General features: G+C 36.5%; 1 long non-coding RNA gene across 1 annotated transcript in view; it reads right to left on the reverse strand.

The window, feature by feature from the left end:
* Positions 1–4,213: 4,213 nt before the first annotated feature.
* Positions 4,214–11,397, reverse strand: part of LOC131931423 (uncharacterized) — a 10,003-nt gene continuing 2,819 nt past the window's right edge. Inside the window, exons 3-8 of the long non-coding RNA XR_009384291.1 lie at positions 11,001–11,088; positions 10,392–10,510; positions 9,484–9,639; positions 8,234–8,426; positions 6,141–6,263; positions 4,214–4,714 (exon numbers count right to left, since the gene is read on the reverse strand). This is a non-coding gene — a long non-coding RNA (uncharacterized LOC131931423). The remainder of the gene's footprint in view (positions 4,715–6,140; positions 6,264–8,233; positions 8,427–9,483; positions 9,640–10,391; positions 10,511–11,000; positions 11,089–11,397) is intronic.

The raw sequence follows: 11,397 nt of genomic DNA on the forward strand, positions 1-11,397 counted from the left end.
ACCTTTAGGGAAAACTGTCGGTTACACTCAAAGCCCTCGACGAGGGCTAAAAAGTGACCGCGAGTGAAATTCTCTTTATATGAGCTCTATTACGAAAAAAAAATTCCTCCGACGACCCCCCTTGAAATTTTGTGAGGTGGTAGGAGAACACATTGGGGTATCACAAAAAACTCGTCATATCTGGGAAAACTTCGTAAAGGGGTCAAAACTGACCAGTTGTATTTCCCTATATAATCTTTGTATTTTATGGGAAAAACAGAGGGTCATTTCAACGCAGACTTTAGGGTACTTAAGCTCAGTATATCTGGCTAATTTTTTGCATGCTCCTAGGTCAATGGCTTGACCTTTAGGGAAAACTGTCGGTTACACTCAAAGCCCTCGACGAGGGCTAAAAAGTGACCGCGAGTGAAATTCTCATTATATGAGCTCTATTACGAAAAAAAAATTCCTCCGACGACCCCCCTTGATATTTTGTGAGGTGGTAGAAGAACACCTTGGGGTGTCACAAAAAACTCGCCATGTCCGGGAAAAATCGGGAAATGGGTCAAAACTGACCAGTCGTATTTCCCTATATAATCTTTGTATTTTATGGGGAAAACAGAGGGTCATTTCAAAACGGATTTTATGGCACTTACGCTCTTTACATCTGGCTCAGTTTTGGCATGCTTATAGGTAAATATCTTGACCTTTAGGGAAATCTGTCGGTTACACTCAAAGCCCTCGACAAGGGCTAAAAAGTGACCGCGAGTGAAATTCTCTTTATATGAGCTCTATTACGAAAAAAAAATTCCTCCGACGACCCCCCTTGATATTTTGTGAGGTGGTAGGAGAACGCCTTGGGGTGTCACAAAAAACTCGCCATGTCCGGGAAAAATCGGGAAATGGGTCAAAACTGACCAGTCGTATTTCCCTATATAATCTTTGTATTTTATGGGGAAAACAGAGGGTCATTTCAAAACGGATTTTATGGCACTTACGCTCTTTACATCTGGCTCAGTTTTGGTATGCTTATAGGTAAATATCTTGACCTTTAGGGAAATCTGTCGGTTACACTCAAAGCCCTCGACGAGGGCTAAAAAGTGACCGCGAGTGAAATTCTCTTTATATGAGCTCTATTACGAAAAAAAAATTCCTCCGACGACCCCCCTTGATATTTTGTGAGGTGGTAGGAGAACGCCTTGGGGTGTCACAAAAAACTCGCCATGTCCGGGAAAAATCGGGAAATGGGTCAAAACTGACCAGTCGTATTTCCCTATATAATCTTTGTATTTTATGGGGAAAACAGAGGGTCATTTCAAAACGGATTTTATGGCACTTACCCTCTTTACATCTGGCTCAGTTTTGGCATGCTTATAGGTAAATGGCTTGAACTTTAGGGAAAACTGTCGGTTACACTCAAAGCACTCGACGAGGGCTAAAAAATGACCGCGAGTGAAATTCTCTTTATATGAGCTCTATTACGAAAAAAAAAATTCCGACGACGACCCCCCTTGAAAGTTTGTGAGGTGGTAGGAGAACACCTTGGGGTGTCACAAAAAACTCGGCATATCTGGGAAAACTTCGTAAAGGGGTCAAAACTGACCAGTTGTATTTCCCTATATAATCTTTGTATTTTATGGGAAAAACAGAGGGTCATTTCAACGCAGACTTTAGGATACTTAAGCTCAGTATATCTGGCTAATTTTTTGCATGCTCCTAGGTCAATGGCTTGACCTTTAGGGAAAACTGTCGGTTTGACTCAAAGCCCTCGACGAGGGCTAAAAAGTGACCGCGAGTGAAATTCTTTTTATATGAGCTCTATTACGAAAAAAAATTTCCTCCTACGACCCCCCTTGATATTTTGTGAGGTGGTAGAAGAACACCTAGGGGTGTCACAAAAAACTCGGCATATCTGGGAAAACTTCGTAAAGCGGTCAAAACTGACCAGTTGTATTTCCCTATATAATCTTTGTATTTTATGGGAAAAACAGAGGGTCATTTCAACGCAGACTTTAGGGTACTTAAACTCAGTATATCTGGCTAATTTTTTGCATGCTCCTAGGACAATGGCTTGACCTTTAGGGAAAACTGTCGGTTACACTCAAAGCCCTCGACGAGGGCTAAAAAGTGACCGCGAGTGAAATTCTCTTTATATGAGCTCTATTACGAAAAAAAATTTCCTCCTACGACCCCCCTTGATATTTTGTGAGGTGGTAGAAGAACACCTAGGGGTGTCACAAAAAACTCGGCATATCTGGGAAAACTTTGTAAAGCGGTCAAAACTGACCAGTTGTATTTCCCTATATAATCTTTGTATTTTATGGGAAAAACAGAGGGTCATTTCAACGCAGACTTTAGGGTACTTAAGCTCAGTATATCTGGCTAATTTTTTGCATACACTACTATAGATGACTAGGCCGTATGGAAAAACTGTTGGTCAGACTCAAAGCCCTCGACGAGGGCTAAAAGATGATCTTGAGTGAAATTCTCCTTATATGAGATATATATATAAATAAATTGACGAACGATCCCCTTAATATTATGTGACGTCGTAGACCGACCCTGGAGGCTAACAAAAAAAACTTTATTCCCGTCGGAAACAGCCATTATAGTTGTTAAATATGTTCATATACCGTAATTTCTTATATAAGCATAGCAACTGTTTGTAAAAAAAAAAAACAAAGACATACGTCATACGTTCAGTTTTCAAGGGAGGTAACGTTTTTTAAATTATTATTTTTCAAATAATTGTATACTATTTTAAACAGAAACAGAAACTGACGAAGTATAGCATTTGTTTTAGTAGAAAATTAAGTTGTTAATTTAGTTACGTATCCCAATTAAATAAATAAATAAATTTCAAAAGGCAATGTAATAAAAACTATGAGATGTACTGTTCATGGAAGCTGTGTAGTTCTAATTCCATTTTACTTATACATTGCGTACTTTCTGATATTTCTCTGCGAACGGTATTTAAATGACAAACTAAAACATTTTTTTTTCTAAAGTTAGCATTACTGTTTAAATTAAAGCACTCAACACCAAATCCATCGCTAAATAATTAAGTATTCAAATTCTCAAATGTTTTTTAAAAACCTAAGCGAAGCTAGGCAGTATGCCTAGTATATATATATAATACACGTATATAGAACGTGTTAAAAATTCGGCGCCTTTTTTTGCTCTTGTCGCTCCCCCTACAACGAAAACCTGGATACGCCTCTGTATACATGTATGGTCTGCGTGTGTATAAAGCATTACAGCTTTCCCGTCATGTACTCTCAAAGCTACACACAAAAATGATTCACATTTTGACGCCCTGAGTTTTGACAATCACAAGACATTTTGTAAAATTCAAAACTTCAAACTTTGCCGGCAACTAAGAAATGTATTTAAATAAAATACTTTGATACTTTAAAGAACAAGCCACAATCGGCACTTAAAATTTTATAATCTAAAAAAGTGGTTCTTAATCTCGGTTGAACCGAACCCCAGGGGTTCGGTGAGTCAGTCTCAGGGGTTCAGCGGTAGTCAAGACACACTTTGTCTTTGTGGTCGATGGAGCTATTAAGAAGGTTCCATAAATAAGCATTTTAAAAAATGATGGGGTTCGTTACCTCATTCTTCTTCTTCTTCGTTCTTATCTGCCAGAGGGTTTGAACTCGAGACTTTTTTCGAATTTATCAACCATGAGCTTTGCCGACTCGACCATGCTTCCATCACAATTAAGGATTACGTGTCAACTGGTTATGCGCTATTGAGGCCATTAACTCCGATTTCAGCCTGCTTTACTTTTTGGATTGCTTCCATAGCCTTTGTCCAACTAAGAACAAACTACAAGGCAGCGGTTGTTTGATTTTGGAGTTGTCTCTCCCGAAGGTTCGAACTCGACTACACCGACCCCTAATAAGCATTTGAAAATTTATAATCTAAAATAGTGGTTCTTAACCTCGGTTCGATCGAGCCCTGGGGGTTCGGTGAGTCAGTCTCAGGGGTTCAGCGGAAGTCAAGACAAACATTCGACTCATATGATTCACTATTTAATTTGGATCTATTAAGGTTCCATAAATATGCATATAAAAAATTATGTGGTTCGTTACCTACAAAAAGTTTAAGAACCACTGCTCTAAAGGAATAAACATTTACTACCAAAGCAATCAAAACTAATGAAAAACAACACAACGAAACGCATTTTTTTTTTGTATCTAGTTGACTATTTTATTACTGTAGAATTCACACAGGCTTTATTTACTAAACTCAAACAGTATCATTTATAAACGTTCTTGTACTGTCTTAATGGGAACTTGTTTTGTCAAAAAAAAAAAAAAAACAACAACAGCAGACTCTACTGACCAAACCTAAAGAGCCTCATTTATAAACGTTTTTAAACTGACTTAATAGGAACTTGTAAAAAAAAATGTAAAAGAATGATATATTAATATATAGTCCTCCGATACATTGCCGATACCAGTTTAGCAGACGAGATATTCTTTTAGGTATCATCCTTGGCATAATCAGCTTCCGAACAAATTTATACAGAGGAGAAATAACTAACACATTAAAAAAACATCACAAATATAATTAAAAACGTGTTTAAATGTAGCCGTTAGTTAAAAATTAAAAAATTAAAAAAATTATAGAACAGACATCACGCAACTGTATCTGATTCAAAATTCAAAGGAAGGGGGGGGGGGGGGGGAAATGACGTCGATTTTATCGTCTGGACTCACATTGATTTCTGTGGAGAAAAATTAAATCATGTGTAGTGACCCTATTTCTATGGATAAAAAAATAAAATGAATAATAAAGAGCTATTATTACTAAAGTAAGTACAGAAAATGTATGTTTAGTTTTTCTTAAAGTTTAAAAAGCTTGTTATAACATTGCTGTACATGTTGCGTTAACTGAAAACCCTAAAATCAAACTTTAAAAAAAAAAAGAACAACGAATCAACTAGCTGTGAGATTTGTAGTTGTTTCTATTTCTAGTAAAGTAACAGAGGCGTAGTGAGGGGGGGGGGGGGCATATGTACCCGGGCGCCGACCTTAGTGGGCGCCAAAATGGGTTGGAAAAATAAATTGAAAGGTTGAGGGGGGGGGGGGTTCAAATCGAAAGTTTGAGGGGGGGGGGGGGTGCAAATCTAAATCTTGAAGGGGGGGGGGGTGGTGCAAATCGAAAGTTTGTCCCCGGGCGCCGGGAAGGGTCGCTACGCCTCTGTAAAGTATCACTTTTTTACTATAGAACTATATCAATCATCCGGTCTGTTTTTTTTAAAATTTATTTGAAACTATCAATAAGGATTGAGCAAATTTTATACAACACTGGCATTTTGGATCTACCATCCCCCCCCCCCCCCCCCTAAATAGCACAATTTTATAAATTGATAAAAAAAAACAACTGACCCTCTTTATATAATCTTTAAAGATAATTTCATATCTTATTTTGTTTGCGCCCCGACTATTTCTTAACCAAAATAATTAATATATCGCTTCTCAAGAAGTAATCGATAAATTTATAGCAATATACACATCAATTTACTACAAGAAAATAAAAAGCGTGTTATTTCCATGCAGCTATTTCCCGGCAGAGTGAGGGGGTCAAACGGGATAGCGGGGGTCAGTCGTGCTGCTAAAGATAGAGGGGTCACTCGGGATACTAAAGGTAGTGGGGGTCAGTCGGGATACTAAAGATAGCGGGGGTCAATCGGGAAACTAAAAATAGATGTGGTCACTCGGGAAACTGATAAATAGTTGTGGTCAATACAAAACGAGAGGTAGTCTGGATGTTTATAATTGAGGGGCTCAGTTCAGAAGTTAGCCAGATTTAGCTTCATTTTTTTTACTTTCCTGGCCATTCAAACGAATGCCAAATAGGACAACGAGCAGTCCAAATAAACAACATATATATATATATATATATATTTATATATATATGTATATATATATATATATATATATATATATATATATATATATATATATATATATATATATATATATATATATATATATACATATACATATATATATATGTGTGTGTGTGTGTGTGTGTGTGTGTGTGTGTGTGTGTGTTTAAAGATGCAGGTTTACAAATTTCAATCCCGCTCCGGCTGTCATCTATTGATTGACAAGTCTGCACATGAGTGCCATGGCCTTGAGCCTTACCTTCACCTTGGTGGAACTTAAGAAGGCCAGCGCCAGGGAAGATTGCTCTGCCGGTCTCTCCTTGATCTGCTCGACTCTCCGGACATTGACCCCAAAGATGTCTTCGTGGTACCTGCTGCTATCCTGTGGTTGGGCAGAGTAGCTCATGTAAAGAGTACATTGACAGCGGACATTTTTTTTTTAACAGAGTAAAAAAAAAATTTTTTTTAACGAAAACTCTATAGAAAATAGATACAGCGTGGTCGAATGGTAGAGCGTTTGGCTGCTGGCTCGAAGGTCTCGAGTTCGGATCTAGGTTCAGATTTTGGGGTTGTACGACGTCTCTCCAACACTGATGCGCAGTTTCTCTAACGTGGGTTAGGTACCCATAAGTGCTGAGTGGACTCAGGGATGTTCTACTGACTCGAGACTTTTGGGTTAGCAGTCTAGATATAAGCCACGCCGTACTATCATATATTCAATGCAGTTTAAATATTTAGGATTCAAAGTCATTGTCAGATGACGTCTTGTGAAATCCGCATAACTCGCATAAAATGAATAGTGACTCTTTTAGAGCAATGTTTTAAAATAATAAAATATGTACTGGAAACTATACATTACCAGAAGATCTGAAGATACTATATACAACCAAAATATTTTATATGTACTGGAAACTAAATATTACCAGAAGATCATATGTGTACATGACACTAGACATTACCAGAAGATCATGTGTACATGAAACTAGACATAACCAGAAGATCATATGTGTACATGAAACTAGACATTACCAGAAGATCTTGTGTACATGAAACTAGACATTACCAGAATATCAATGTGTACATGAAACTAGACATTACCACAAGATCATATGTGTACATGAAACCAGACATTAACAGAAGATCATATGTGTACATGAAACTAGACATTACCAGAAGATCATATGTGTACATGAAACCAGACATTACCCGAAGATCATGTGTACATAAAACTAGACATTCCCAAAAGATCTAATGTGTACATGAAACTAGACATTACCAGAAGATCACGTGTACATGAAACTAGACATTACCAGAAGATCATGTGTACATGAAACTGGAAATTAACAGAAGATAATATGTGTACATGAAACTAGACATTACCAGAAGATCATATGTGTACATGAAACTAGACATTACCAAAAGATCATATATGTAACATGAAACTAGACATTACCAAAAGATCATATGTGTACATGAAACTAGACATTACCACAATATCATATGTGTACATGAAACTAGACATTACCAAAAGATCATATGTGTACATGAAACTAGACATTACAACAAGATCATATGTGTACATGAAACTAGACATTACCAGAAGATCATATGTGTACATGAAACTAGACATTACCAAAAGATCATATGTGTACATGAAACCAGACATGACCAGAAGATCATATGTGTACATGAAACTAGACATTAACAGAAGATCATATGTGTACATGAAACTAGACATAACCAGAAGATCATATATGTACATGAAACTAGACATTACCAGAAGATCATACGTGTACATGAAACTAGACATTACCAGAAGATCACATGTGTACATGAAACTAGACATTACCAGAAGATAATACGTGTACATGAAACTAGACATTACCAGAAGATCATATGTGTACATGAAACTAGACATTACCAGAAGATCACGTGTACATGAAACTAGACATTACCAGTAGATCATACGTGTACATGAAACTAGACATAACCAGAAGATCATATGTGTACATGAAACTAGACATTACCAGAAGATCATATGTGTACATGAAACTAGGACATTACCAGAAGATCATATGTGTACATGAAACCAGACATTACCAGAAGATCATACGTGTACATGAAACTAGACATTACATGAAGATCTTATGTCTACATGAAACTAGACATTACATGAGGATCTTATGTCTACATGAAACTAGACATTATCAGAAGATCATACGTGTACATGAAACTAGACATTACCAGAAGATCATATGTGTACATGAAACTAGACATTACCAGAAGATCATATGTGTACATGAAACTAGACATTACCAGAAGATCATATGTTTACATGAAACTAGACATTACCAGAAGACTTGCTATGTACTCGTTAGCCTCTTCTAGATTCATACCACCATGCTGTTGCAAGATGGTTGCCACTGTACAAGTGACGTCATGTGCCATCGTTATGTTTCCACAAACGTAAATATGGCCGTATTTTCTTGACAAGCGCGTCGTAGACCATTGAAGCTTTGCTTAGCAGCATATCTTGGACATAAACCTTAAGGAATGGAGGAGAAAGATTTAAGATAGTGTGATGTAAGCATAAACATAAAGGGGCAGTAGAGAAGCTTTGGTATGTTAGAATACAACATGAATTTTGTAGAGATGAAATGGATGAGGATTGGTAGAGAGGTAATGGATGAGGATTGGTAGAGATGTAATGGATGAGGATTGGTAGAGATGTAATGGACGAGGATTGGTAAAGATGTAATGGATGAGGATTGGTAGAGATGTAATAGATGAGGATTGGTAGAGATGTAATAGATGAGGATTGGTAGAGATGTAATGGATGAGGATTGGTAGAGATGTAATGGATGAGGATTGGTAGAGATGTAATGAATGAGGATTGGTAGAGATGTAATGGATGAGGATTGGTTAGAAATGTAATGGATGAGGATTTATAGAGATGTAATGGATGAGGATTGGTAAAGATGTAATGGATGAGGATTGGTTAGAGATGTAATGAATGAGGATTGGTAGAGATGTAATGAATGAGGATCGGTAGAGATGTAAATGGATGAGGATTGGTAACAGATGTAATGGATGAGGATTGGTAAAGATGTAATGAAAGAGGATTGGTAGAGATGTAATGAATGAGGATTGGTAGAGATGTAATGGACATGAGGATTGGTATGCGATGTAACTGGATGAGGATTGGTCAGCAGTATGAATGAGGATTGGTAGAGATGTCATGAATGAGGCCTTCGGTCCGAGCTGTAATGAATGAGGCTTGGTCGAGATGTAATGGAAGAGGATTTCTAGAGATGTATGAATATGGCCATAAAAATTAGCAGATATTCAATGATGAAGATTGATACATGTTCAGATTATGGCATAATGTTAAAGTTGACATCAGCGAAGCATGGTCTCTCTCCTATAGGGCTGGCAAGTAGGTCACCAACCAGTTCTGCGGCTCAATAAATCCTGCATGAGCCATAGAACTGGTTAATGACCTACTTACAAGCCCTATAATTGGAACAGCGGGTAAAATAAGGAGCAGACTGATTGTATTTGTGTTGTTACTAAGGTGAATCCTATCGCAGGGTTACTGTTACCTTCGGTACTCCTGGCTCTCTAGATAGTGCCAAAGAGTAGTCCATTACTCCAGCCAGTTTTCATTTCTTCCAGCTCTCGGCCATAGATGTTGTCTTTATCCGAAGCCCGGCACCCAAAGAACAGGGACATTGGACCGAACGCCTGGGTATCTTCGTCTACAGAAGATGGTCAAACAATGATACATGAGTCGTCGTTAGAATTTCTAATGATTGGAACACCTAACACCTTGATAATTTGATTCGGAAACGTAGTTTCGTATGGTTCTATCAACCGTTTTAAAGCAGTTCTTAATCCCGTTTTGGAAAGTACCGAGCCCCACCAGTTTCATATGCGCATACAATGAACCCTCCTTAAATGTGTACTGACAGAAACAATGGTGTTAGATCGGACCCAGGTTTAGAACCACTGATTTAAAGGATGATATATATATATATATACATATATATATATATCATACTATATATATATATATATTATATATTATATATATATATATATTATATATATATATATATATATATATATATATATATATATATGTATATATATATGTATATGTATATATATATATATATTATATATATATATATAATATAATATATATATATATATATATGATATATATATATGTTATTATATATATATATATATATATATTATATATATATATATATATATATATATATATATATATATGTATATATATATATATGTATATATATATATATATATATATAATATATATATGTATTATATGTATATATATATATGTATATATATATATATATATATATATATATATATATATATATATATTTATATATATATATATATATATATATATATATATATATATATATATTAGAGAGAGAGAGAGAAAGAGAATTGTATTTGTATTACGACTTACGTAGCTCAATATCTATCTTCCGTTGCTGCCAGAATGATCTGAAAGGAGCGATTCCCGTGCCGGCACCCACCATGATGATAGGCAGAGCACGATTTGCGGGCATGTGAAATGAAAAGGCTCTGCAAATACAAGTCGGTGTCGCTAAACTTTAAAGGAACATGTGGATAGGCAGAGCACGATTTGCGGGCATGTGAAATGAAAAGGCTCTGCAAATAAAAGTCGGTGTCGCTAAACTTTAAAGATACATGTGGAGGGGGGGGGGGGGGCAGTATGCGCATGGTGCCTAACCCGAATGTTCTGTGTAACAGTTTGTAAGAGATCACTGAATATACCCAGCTGTTGTAAGTACAGAGCCAGGTGTTCATTGAGTCACGATGGACTGGCTCAGAGTATAAAAGTTCTGTGACAGGTGATCTGCTGTTGTTTCTAGGGTAGAGCTGCGCCATATACTAAAGGTGTTGTATTCATGCTGTTAAAGCAAGCGGAACTGGCTCTAATTAAAGCAGGGGTCACGGTCACTGATTATTACAGCTTAAATTTAGAACTTTTAACTATGCACATCTACAAAACGTAAAATAGAATTTCATTGGTTAAAGGCAACCAACTCACGTTCTAATAAAACAAGGTACTCTGACGCCGATTGGACATCTGTTCATCCAACCAGAACACACGCCCTCATGGACTGGCCCAGCGCCATCTTGGAAAAGAATTAATTGTTTGTGAAAAATATTGTATACGCCATTTATTGAATCCCAATGTAAATGCAACACAAAAAAATCTTTTAGTGAAAAAAATATAATTTTCCTTGTAATTAAGAAAGAAAAGAGCACAGTATGATTTTTATCAAAATTTTTGGCCCCCACAAATCCACTCCTAAATTGATGCAAAAACTTAGCCGTGCTCAAGTTAGAATGACCTTACTTTGTGTTCTGTCCAAGTGAGAATGACCTTACTTTGTGTTCTGTCCAAGTGAGAATGACCTTACTTTGTTTTTTTGATTAAGTGA

Source organism: Physella acuta, unplaced genomic scaffold (genome assembly GCF_028476545.2).
Source record: "Physella acuta isolate Inbredline_101_S28 unplaced genomic scaffold, ASM2847654v3 ptg001965l, whole genome shotgun sequence".
NCBI classification, from domain to species: Eukaryota; Metazoa; Mollusca; class Gastropoda; family Physidae; genus Physella; species Physella acuta.